At 52.2% G+C, this 9,881-nt stretch overlaps 1 long non-coding RNA gene across 1 annotated transcript; it reads right to left on the reverse strand.

The window, feature by feature from the left end:
* Positions 1–4,377: 4,377 nt before the first annotated feature.
* Positions 4,378–5,936, reverse strand: LOC140722339 (uncharacterized). The gene is made up of 3 exons (XR_012097589.1): positions 5,573–5,936; positions 5,250–5,417; positions 4,378–5,085 (listed from the first exon to the last, which is right to left on the reverse strand). It is a non-coding gene; the product is annotated as an uncharacterized lncRNA (long non-coding RNA).
* Positions 5,937–9,881: the final 3,945 nt, after the last annotated feature.

A 9,881-nucleotide genomic window follows, 5' to 3' on the forward strand; every position in this document is an offset into this window, starting at 1 on the left:
ATGCTGAGGCTTTATAAGGCACCGGCGAGGCCCCGCCTTGAGCACCGTGAACAGGTTTGGGCCCCTCGTCTACGGAAAGACGTGCTGGCTTCAGAAGGATTTCACAGGAGGTCCGCAAGGATGATTCTGGGAATGAAAGGGTTAACAGAGGAGTAATGTTGCTGTGAGGCCGAGACAGAGTCGATGTGAAGAGTATGCTCCCCATGGTGGGGGAGTCTCGGACAGCAGGGCACAGACTCAGAATAGAGGGGGCGTCCATTTACAACAGAGATGCGGAGAAATTTCTTTGGCCGGAGGGTGGTGATCGTGTGGAATGTATTTACCGCTGGACCAGTGGAGTCCGGGTCGTTGGGTGTATCTAAGACAGAGGCTGATGGGCTTTTGATTGGACGCAGCATCAAAGGTCACGTGGACAAGGCTCCTCAGGGGTCACTGGCTCCAAAGGGTTCTTTTACCTCAAGCTGACTAATCACCCCCGGTTCATTACACGACACCCAATCTAGTGTCTAGGCTCAATGACAAATTACTGTAAAACGCCATCTCTTAGGCACTCAACAAACTCTCTCCCTTGAGATCCATTACCAACCTGATTTTCCCAATCGACCTGCATGTTATATTCTCCCATGACTATCATAACATTGCCCTTTTAAACTGCTTTTCTATTTCTTAGAAACATAGAAACCCTGCAGCACAATACAGACCCTTCGGCCCACAAGGTTGTGCCCAACATTTCCCTACCCTAGAAATTACTAGGCTTACCTATAGCCCTCTATTTTTCTAAGCTCCATGTACCTATCCAAAAGTCTCTTAAAAGCCCCTATCGTATCCGCCTCCACCACCGTTACCGGCAGCCCATTCCACACACTCACCACTCTCTGAGTAAAAAACTTACCACTGACATCTCCTCTGTACCGACTCCCCAGCACCTTAAACCTGTGTCCTCTTGTGGCAACCATTTCAGCCCTGGGAAAAAGCCTCTGACTTTTAATGCCTCTCATCGTCTTATACGCCTCTATCAGGTCACCTCTCATCCTCCGTCGCTCCGAGGAGAAAAGGCCGAGTTCACTCAACCTATTCTCACAAGGCATGCTCCCCAATCCAGACAACATCCTTGTAAATCTCCTCTGCACCCTTCCTATGGCTCCCACATCCTTCCTGTAGTGAGGCGACCAGAACTGAGCACAGTACACCAAGTGGGGTCTGACCAGGGTCCGTTCCCATTGTAATCTTCGGCCCACATCCCAGCTACTGTTGGGAGGCCTGTGTATAACTGCCATTAACGTCCTTTGACCCGTGCAGTTTCCTAACTCAACCCACAAGGACTCAACATCTTCCGATCCGATGTCACATTTTTCTACTGATATAATGCCATTCTTAACCAGCAGAGCGACACCAGCCCCTCTAACTACTGAGCCCTCTGATCAATTCTGGTTCGTTGAGCAGCTCCCAATCCGGAATAGCTCTGCAGGCGCTGCTCCAGAAACCCATAGAACACTACAGGCCCTTCGGCCCACAATGTTGTGCCGACCCTCAAACCCTGCCTCCCATACAACCCCCCCACCTTACATTCCTCCATATACCCGTCTAGTAGTCTCTTAAACTTCACTAGTGTATCTGCCTCCACCACCGACTCAGGCAGTGCATTCCACGCACCAACCACTCTCAGAGTAAAAAACCTTCCTCTAATATCCCCCTTGAACTTCCCTCCCTTTCCTTAAAGCGGGGAGTGGTCGCTCCGTGCCCTCCTGAAGTCAATGACCATCTCTTTTGTTTTGTTCACATTCAGAGACAGGTTGTTGGCTCTGCACCGGTCCGTTAGCCGCTGCACCTCCTCTCTGTAAGCTGACTCGTCGTTCTTGCTGAAAAGGGGAAGTACAACGAGATCTAGATCTGGATACCCCCCATCATAGGGAACAACCTCTCCAATGTCCACCTCATCCAGTCCTTTCAACGTTCGGTAGTTTCAATGAGATTCCACCCCCCCCCCCCGCATTCTTCTAAATTCCAGTGAGTCCAGGCCCAAAGCTGCCAAACGCTCCTCATATGTTAACCCCTTCGTTCCCGGAATCATCCTCGCAAACCTCCTCTGGACTCGCTCCAACGACAACACTTCCTTTCTGAGACGCAGGGCCCAGAACTGTTGACAATACTGCAAGTGCGGCTGACTAGTATCTTATGAAGGCTCAGTATTATCTGCCCGCTTTTATATTCTATTCCCTTTGAAATGACTAGTGGGGTGACCGCAAGGCTCGGTGCTGGGACCGCAGCTATTCACGATATACATTAATGATTTAGATGAATGGATTAAATGTAACTTTAGCAAACTTGCAGATGACACAAAGCTGGATGGCAGTGTGAAATGTCAGGAGGATGTTAGGAGAATGCAGGGTGACTTGGACACGTTGGGTGAGTGGGCAGATGCATGGCAGATGCAGTTTAATGTGGATAAATGTGAGGTTATCCACTTTGGTGGCAAGAACAGGAAGGCAGATTAGTATCTGAATGGTATCAAGTTAGGAAAAGGGGAAGTACAACGAGATCTAGGTGTCCATGTTCATCAGTCACTGAAAGTAAGGATGCAGGTACAGCAGGCAGTGAAGAAAGCTAATGGCATGTTGGCCTTCATAACAAGGGGAGTTGAGTACAGGAGTAAAGAGGTCCTTCTGCAGTTGTACAGGGCCCTGGTGAGACCCCACCTGGAGTATTGTGTGCAGTTTTGGTCTCCAAATTTGAGGAAGGACATTCTTGCTATCGAGGGAGTGCAGCGTAGGTTCACAAAGTTAATTCCCGGAATGGCGGGACTGTCATACGTTGAAAGATTGGAGCGACTGGGCTTGTATACACTGGAATTTAGAAGGATGAGAGGGGATCTGATTGAAACATAAATGATTATTAATGGATTGGACACGCTAGAGGCAGGAAACACGTTCCCGATGTTGGGGGATTCCAGAACCAGAGGCCACAGTTTAAGAATAAGGGTTAGGCCATTTAGAACGGAGTTGAGGAAAAACTTTTTCAACCAGAGAGTTGTGGATCTGTGGAATGCTCTGCCTCAGAAGGCAATGGAGGCCGAGTCTCTGGATGCTTTCAAGAGAGAGGTCGATAGAGATAGCGGAGCCCAGGGATATGGGGAGAGGGCAGGAACGTGGTACTGATTGTGGATGGTCAGCCATGATCACAGTTAATGGCGGTGCTGGCTCGAAGGGCCGAATGGCCGACTCCTGCACCTATTGTCTATTGACTTCTGGTTGTAGTTTATTTCGTCTGTTTTGGGACTGTGAATGTGCTAAAACATTTTGGGTTGATGTTTGTTAATTTATAGATCAATACATTAATATGGATTTTACTTTTTGTTTTGAAAACATTTCATTAGGGTTTACTAATAGTACCAAATCTCATAGAAATCCTTATGCAGATGATACTAAGGTAGGTGGCGTTGTGGATAATGAAGTAGGTTTTCAAAGCTTGCAGAGAGATTTAGGCCAGTTATAAGAGTGGGCTGAACGATGACAGATGGAGTTTAATGCTGATAAGTGTGAGAAGCTACATTTTCGTAGGACTAATCAAAATAGGACATGCAGTGTAAGTGGTAGGGTATTGAAGAATGCAGTAGAACAGAGTGATCTAGGAATAATGGTGTATACTTGCCTGAAGGTGGAATCTCATGTGGATAGGGTGGTGAAGAAAGCTTTTGGTATGCTGGCCTTTATAAATCAGAGCACTGAGTATAGGAGTTGGGATGTAATGTTAAAATTGTACAAGGCATTGGTGAGGCCGAATTTGGAGTATTGTGTACAGTTCTGGTCACCGAATTATAGGAAAGATGTCAACAAAATAGAGAGAGTACCGAGGAGATTTACTAGAATGTCACCTGGGTTTCAGCACCTAAGTTACAGGGAAAGGTTGAGCAAGTTAGGTCTTTATTCTTTGGAGCGTAGAAGGTTGAGGGGGGACTTGGTAGGGGCATTAAAAATTACGAGGGGGATAGATGGAGTTGACGTGGATAGGCTTTTTCCATTGAGAGTAGGGGAGATTCAAACAAGAGGACATGAGTTGGGAGTTAGGGGGCAAAATTTTAAGTGTAACTCGAGGGGGAATTTCTTTACTCAGAGAGTGGTAGCTGTGTGGAATGAGCTTCCAGTAGAAGTGGTTAAGGCAGGTTCGATATTGTAATTTAAAGTAAAATTGGACAGGTATATGGACAGGAAAGGAATGGAGTGTTATGGGCTGAGTGCGGGTCGGTGGGACTAGGTGAGAGGAAGCGTTCAGCACGGACTAGAAGGGCCGAGATGGCCTGTTCCCGTGCTGTAATTGTTACATGGTTACATGAGAAATAATTCTTTCTTTATCACAAATCTTTTGGTAATTTACAGCAAATTTTATTATCCATAAGTGTCAATACAGCAATAAGAAACCTTCATTTATATTTTTTAAGTCAGACATCAAAACGATATAACTGACCGGCGACAAGGAGTGACCGGTTGAATAATCAGTCCCGTTTCACACCGTCACTCTGCATCGGTGAACCGATGATTATAAAATCACACTTCAGGGCCGTGTCCGGGATCGCTGCAGATCCAGGGTCACTGCCGAGGGATTTGTCCATTTAACATCATTATATCGGCCAGGCTGCCGAATGCACCGTCCTCAGCAAAGGGAGCAAAAGGATTCTCTCCCAGGATCATACCCCCCACCCCGGGACACCGCTGTCCCAGACTAAGACCCGGACCCCGGGCTCTTCCTGTCCGGTTAATTCCCCGGGGAGTCACGTGGGGAATCTCGAACACGCACATCCGGCGGAAGCTGCCCCGCCGGACAACAGACGGATACACGTCACGGCGGGACCGCTGCGAGGGACGCACACAACGCGAGGACCGAGCTGGTTCCGTTAAAACCGTTGGGAATCAGCCCGGCGCGCGGCCGATAAAGGTGAGGGTGGGAGTTAAAGGTGAGGGCGGGGAGTCGGCCAAATGTCCCCACCCCGCGGGCGGGGATGTTCACACGGTCACTCTCAGTCCGGGTCTGGGTTCCTGCAGAGATCTCAGTTCCTTCATCCCGGTCTCACTGAACCGATTGTCCCACAGCCTGAAACAGATGGGAGAATAAAGATGAAATAAACAGATTACACAACAGTGTCAGTAGCAGAAGACCGGGGTTAATGTTTCAACAACACTCACAGACAAATATCACCAGAAAAACCGCGGATCCGCTGATATTTTATCACATTGAACATTAACACAAACACTCACAGGATCCACTTCAGACTAAGGAGGGTCTGTATGAGGCGGCGGAGAGCGGGGACAGATCGGTCTGTCAGAGAGTTTTCACTCAGGTCCAGATCCTTCAGTGATGGGTTTGTACTGAGAGCGGAGGCGAGATCCTCGGCACCGGAATCTGTGAGACCGACACTGTTCAGCCTGGAGATGAGAGAGAGTGAGGGTGAAGGACACAGAGAGACAGGAGACGGTACAAATCCCCAGTGTTTATCAGTAACACAATTACTGATCGCATTAATGTTCAGTGTCAGACACCCAGTGACTGTAAACACAATCTCCCACAGTCTGGTACTTACCACAGTGTCTGTATTTTACACTCCGGGTTCCTCAGAGCCGCAGACACCAGTTTCACTCCTGAATTTCCCAGTTTATTATTGTTCAGTCTAAACACAAACAGACAAATTGATGAACATAGTGATTAAAACCGTGTGTCTGGGGGCATTTCTCTCACTCGGATATTTCAGGGAGCATTAAACCCTTTATTAATTCACTGATCGTAGTTCCCATCACTGTCAATGACCCTCACTGCCCAGCTCCAAGGAATTCACCGAATGTCAGTAATTTCGTCTGTCGGTGTGACCCTGTAAACTCCACATATTCTCTCTTATTCCCTGATGGATAGAAAAGTGTTCCTGAGGTGAGACAATCGGAAAGGGCAGGGGTGAAGGGGAGAAAGTCAAACAGTGAGGAAGATTTGAGAATCGGGAAATGTCGATGGGAGATGGAGGAAGAGACATCTCCTAAGGTAAAGGATGGAAAGACACAGAAGGAAGCGGATGTGGAAGAGAGATCCCACAAGAGGAAGTGGGGTGGGGGAGAGAGATCCCACAGGAGGAAGGGGGATGTGGGACAGAGATCCCACAAGAGGAAGGGGGATGGGAAAGAGAGATACCACAAGAGTAAGGGGGATGGAGGACAGAGATCCCACAGAAGGAAGTTGGATGGGGAAGAGAGATCACACAGGAGGACGGGGGATGGGGGAGAGAGATCCCACAGGAGGAAGGGGGATGGGGAAGAGAGATCCCACAGTAGGAAGTGGGATGGGGAAGAGAGATCCCACAGGAGGAAGGAGGGTGGCGGAGAGAGATCCCACAGGAGGAAAGGGGATGGGGGAAACAGATCAAACAGGAGGAAGGGGATGGGGGACAGAGATCCCACTGGTGGAAGGGGATGGGGGAGAGAGAACCTACAGGAGAAAGGGGGAAGTGGAAGAGAGATCCCACAGGAGGAAGGGGGATGGGGAAGAGAGATCCCACAGGAGGAAGGGGGATGTGGAAGAGAGATCCCACAGGAGGAAGGGGGATGGAGGACAGAGATCCCGCAGGTGGAATGGGGATGTGGGAGAGAGTTCCACCAGGAGGAAGGGGGATGTGGGAGAGAGTTCCCACAGGAAGAAGGGGGATGTGGGAGAGAGATCCCACAGGAGGAAGGGGGATGTGGGAGAGAGATCCCACAGGAGGAAGGGGGATGTGAAAGAGAGATCCCACAGGAGGAAGGGGGATGTGGAAGAGAGATCCCACAGGAGGAAGGGGGATGGGGAAGAGAGATCCCACAGGAGGAAGGGGGATGTGGAAGACAGATCCCACAGGTGGAAGGGGGATGGAGGAGAGAGATCCCACAGGAGGAAGGGGGATGTGAAAGAGAGATCCCACAGGAGGAAGGGGGATGTGGAAGAGAGATCCCACAGGAGGAAGGGGGATGGGGGAGAGAGATCCCGCAGGTGGAATGGGGATGTGGGAGAGAGTTCCCACAGGAAAAAGGGGGATGTGGGAGAGAGATCCCACAGGAGGAAGGGGATGGGGGAGAGAGATCCTACAGAAGGAAGGGGGAGAGAGATCCCACAGGAGGAAGGTGGAGAGAGATCCCACAGGAAGAAGGGGGACGGGGAAGAGAGATCCCACAGGAGGAAGGGTGACGGGGGATAAAGATCACACACGAGGAAGGGGATGGGGGAGAGAAATCCCACAGGAGGACGGGGGATGTGGGAGAGAGTTCCCACAGGAGGAAGTCTCCCACACGAGGAAGGGGGACGGGAGAAAGAGATCCCACAGGAGGAAGGGGAACGGGGGAGAGAGATCCCAGAGGAGGAAGGGAGATGGGGAAGAGAAATCCCACAGGAGGAACGGGGATCCAACAAGAGGAAGGGGTATGGGGTAGAGAGATCCCACAATAGGAATGGTGGATGGTGGAGAGAGATCCCACAGGAGGATGGGGGATGGGGAAGAGAGATCCCACAGGAGCAACGGGGACGGGGGAGAGAGATCCCACAGGAGGAAGGGGGATGGGGGATAGAGATCCCACAGGAAGGGGAATGGGGAAGAGGGATCCCACCGGAGGAAAGGGATTGGGAAGAGAGATCCCACAGGCGGTTGGGGGAAGGGGAAGAGATATCCCACAGAGGAAGGGGGATGGGGGAGAGAGATCACACAGGAAGGGGGATGGGGAAGACGGATCCGCCCGGAGGAAAGGGATAGGGAAGAGAGATCCCACAGGAGGAAGGGAGATGGTGGAGAGAGATCACACAGGAGGAAGGGGGACGAGGGAGAGAGATCCCACAGGAGGAAGGGGGACGGGGGAGAGAGATCCCAAAGGAGGAAGGGCGACGGGGGAGAGAGAACCCACAGGAGGAATGGGGACGGGGAAGAGGGATCCCACAGGGGGAAGCGGGATGGGGAAGAGAGATCCCATAGGGGGAAGGGAGATGGGGATTAGAGATCCCACAGGAGGAAGCAGAAATAGGAACAAAGATCCCGCAGGAGGATTTGGGATGGGGAAAATGGATCCCACAGAAGGTAAGGGGGTGGGGTAGAGAAACCCCCCTGGGTGTAGGGGGAATGGGAATAGAGGCCCTACAAGGTGTATGGTTAGAGCGATCCCATGGGAGGAAGCGGGATGGGGAAGGTAGATCCCACAGGGGGAAGCGGGATGGGGAAGAGAGATCACACAGGGGGAAGGGAGATGGGGATTAGAGATCCCACAGGATGAAGGGGGATAGGGAAGAGAGATCCCTCAGGATGAAGGAGGAAGGTGAAGAGAGATCCCACAGGAGGAAGGGGGATGCGGAAGAGAGATCCTACAGGAGGAAGGGGGATGTGTAAGAGAGATCCCACAGGAGGAAGGGGGATGTGGAAGAGAGATCCCACAGGAGGAAGGGGGATGGGGGAGAGAGATCCCGCAGGTGGAATGGGGATGTGGGAGAGAGTTCCCCCAGGAGGAAGGGGGATGTGGGAGAGAGTTCCCACAGGAAGAAGGGGGATGTGGGAGAGAGATCCCACAGGAGGAATGGGGATGTGGGAGAGAGATCCCACAGGAGGAAGGGGGATGGGGGAGAGAGATCCCGCAGGTGGAATGGGGATGTGGGAAAGAGTTCCCCCAGGAGGAAGGGGGATGTGGGAGAGAGTTCAAACAGGAAGAAGGGGGATGTGGGAGAGAGATCCCAGAGGAGGAAAGGGGATGTGGGAGAGAGATCCCAGAGGAGGAAGGGGGATGTGGGAGAGAGTTCCAACAGGAGGAAGGGGATGGGGGAGAGAGATCCCACAGGAGGAAGGTGGAGAGAGATCCCACAGGAAGAAGGGGGACGGGGAAGAGTGATCCCACAGGACGAAGGGGGACGGGGGAGAGAGATCCCACAGGAGGAAGGGGATGGGGGAGAGAGATCCCACAGGAGGTAGGGGGATGTGGGAGAGAGATCCCACAGGAGGAAGGGGAATGGGGGAGAGAGATCCCACAGGAGGAAGGGGAACGGGGGAGAGAGATCCCAGAGGAGGAAGGGGGACGGGGGAGAGAGATCAAACAGGAGGAAGGGGAACGGGGAAGAGAGATCCCACAGGAGGAATGGGGACGGAGCAGAAAGGTCCCACAGGAATAAGGGGGATGGGGGACAGAGATCCCACAAGAGGAAGTGGGATGGGGCAGAGAGATCCCACAAGTGGAAAGGGGATGGGGAAGAGAGATCCCACAGGAGGAAATGGGATGGGGCAGAGAGATCCCACAGGAGGATGGGGGATGTGGAAGAGAGATCCCACAAGAGGAAGGGGGATGGGGGAGAGAGATCCCACAGGAGGAAGGGGATGGGCGAGAGAGATCCCACAGGAGGAAGGGGGATCGGGAGAGAGATCCCACAGGAGGAAGGGGGATGGGCGACAGAGATCCCACAGGAGGAAGGGGGATGGGGAAAAGAGGTCCCACAGGAGGAAGGGTGATGGGGATGAGAGATCCCGCAGGTGGAAGGGGGATGTGGGAGAGATTTCCACACAGGAGGAAGCGAGATGGTGGAGAGAGATCACACAGGAGGAAGGGGGATGTGGAAGAGAGATCCCACAGGAGGAAGGGGGATGGGGAAGAGAGATCCCACAGGAGGAAGGGGGATGTGGAAGACAGATCCCACAGGTGGAAGGGGGATGGAGGAGAGAGATCCCACAGGAGGAAGGGGGATGTGAAAGAGAGATCCCACAGGAGGAAGGGGGATGTGGAAGAGAGATCCCACAGGAGGAAGGGGGATGGGGGAGAGAGATCCCGCAGGTGGAATGGGGATGTGGGAGAGAGTTCCCACAGGAAAAAGGGGGATGTGGGAGAGAGATCCCACAGGAGGAAGGGGGATGTGGA

This window comes from Hemitrygon akajei, unplaced genomic scaffold (genome assembly GCF_048418815.1).
Source record: "Hemitrygon akajei unplaced genomic scaffold, sHemAka1.3 Scf000075, whole genome shotgun sequence".
NCBI classification, from domain to species: domain Eukaryota; kingdom Metazoa; phylum Chordata; class Chondrichthyes; order Myliobatiformes; family Dasyatidae; genus Hemitrygon; species Hemitrygon akajei.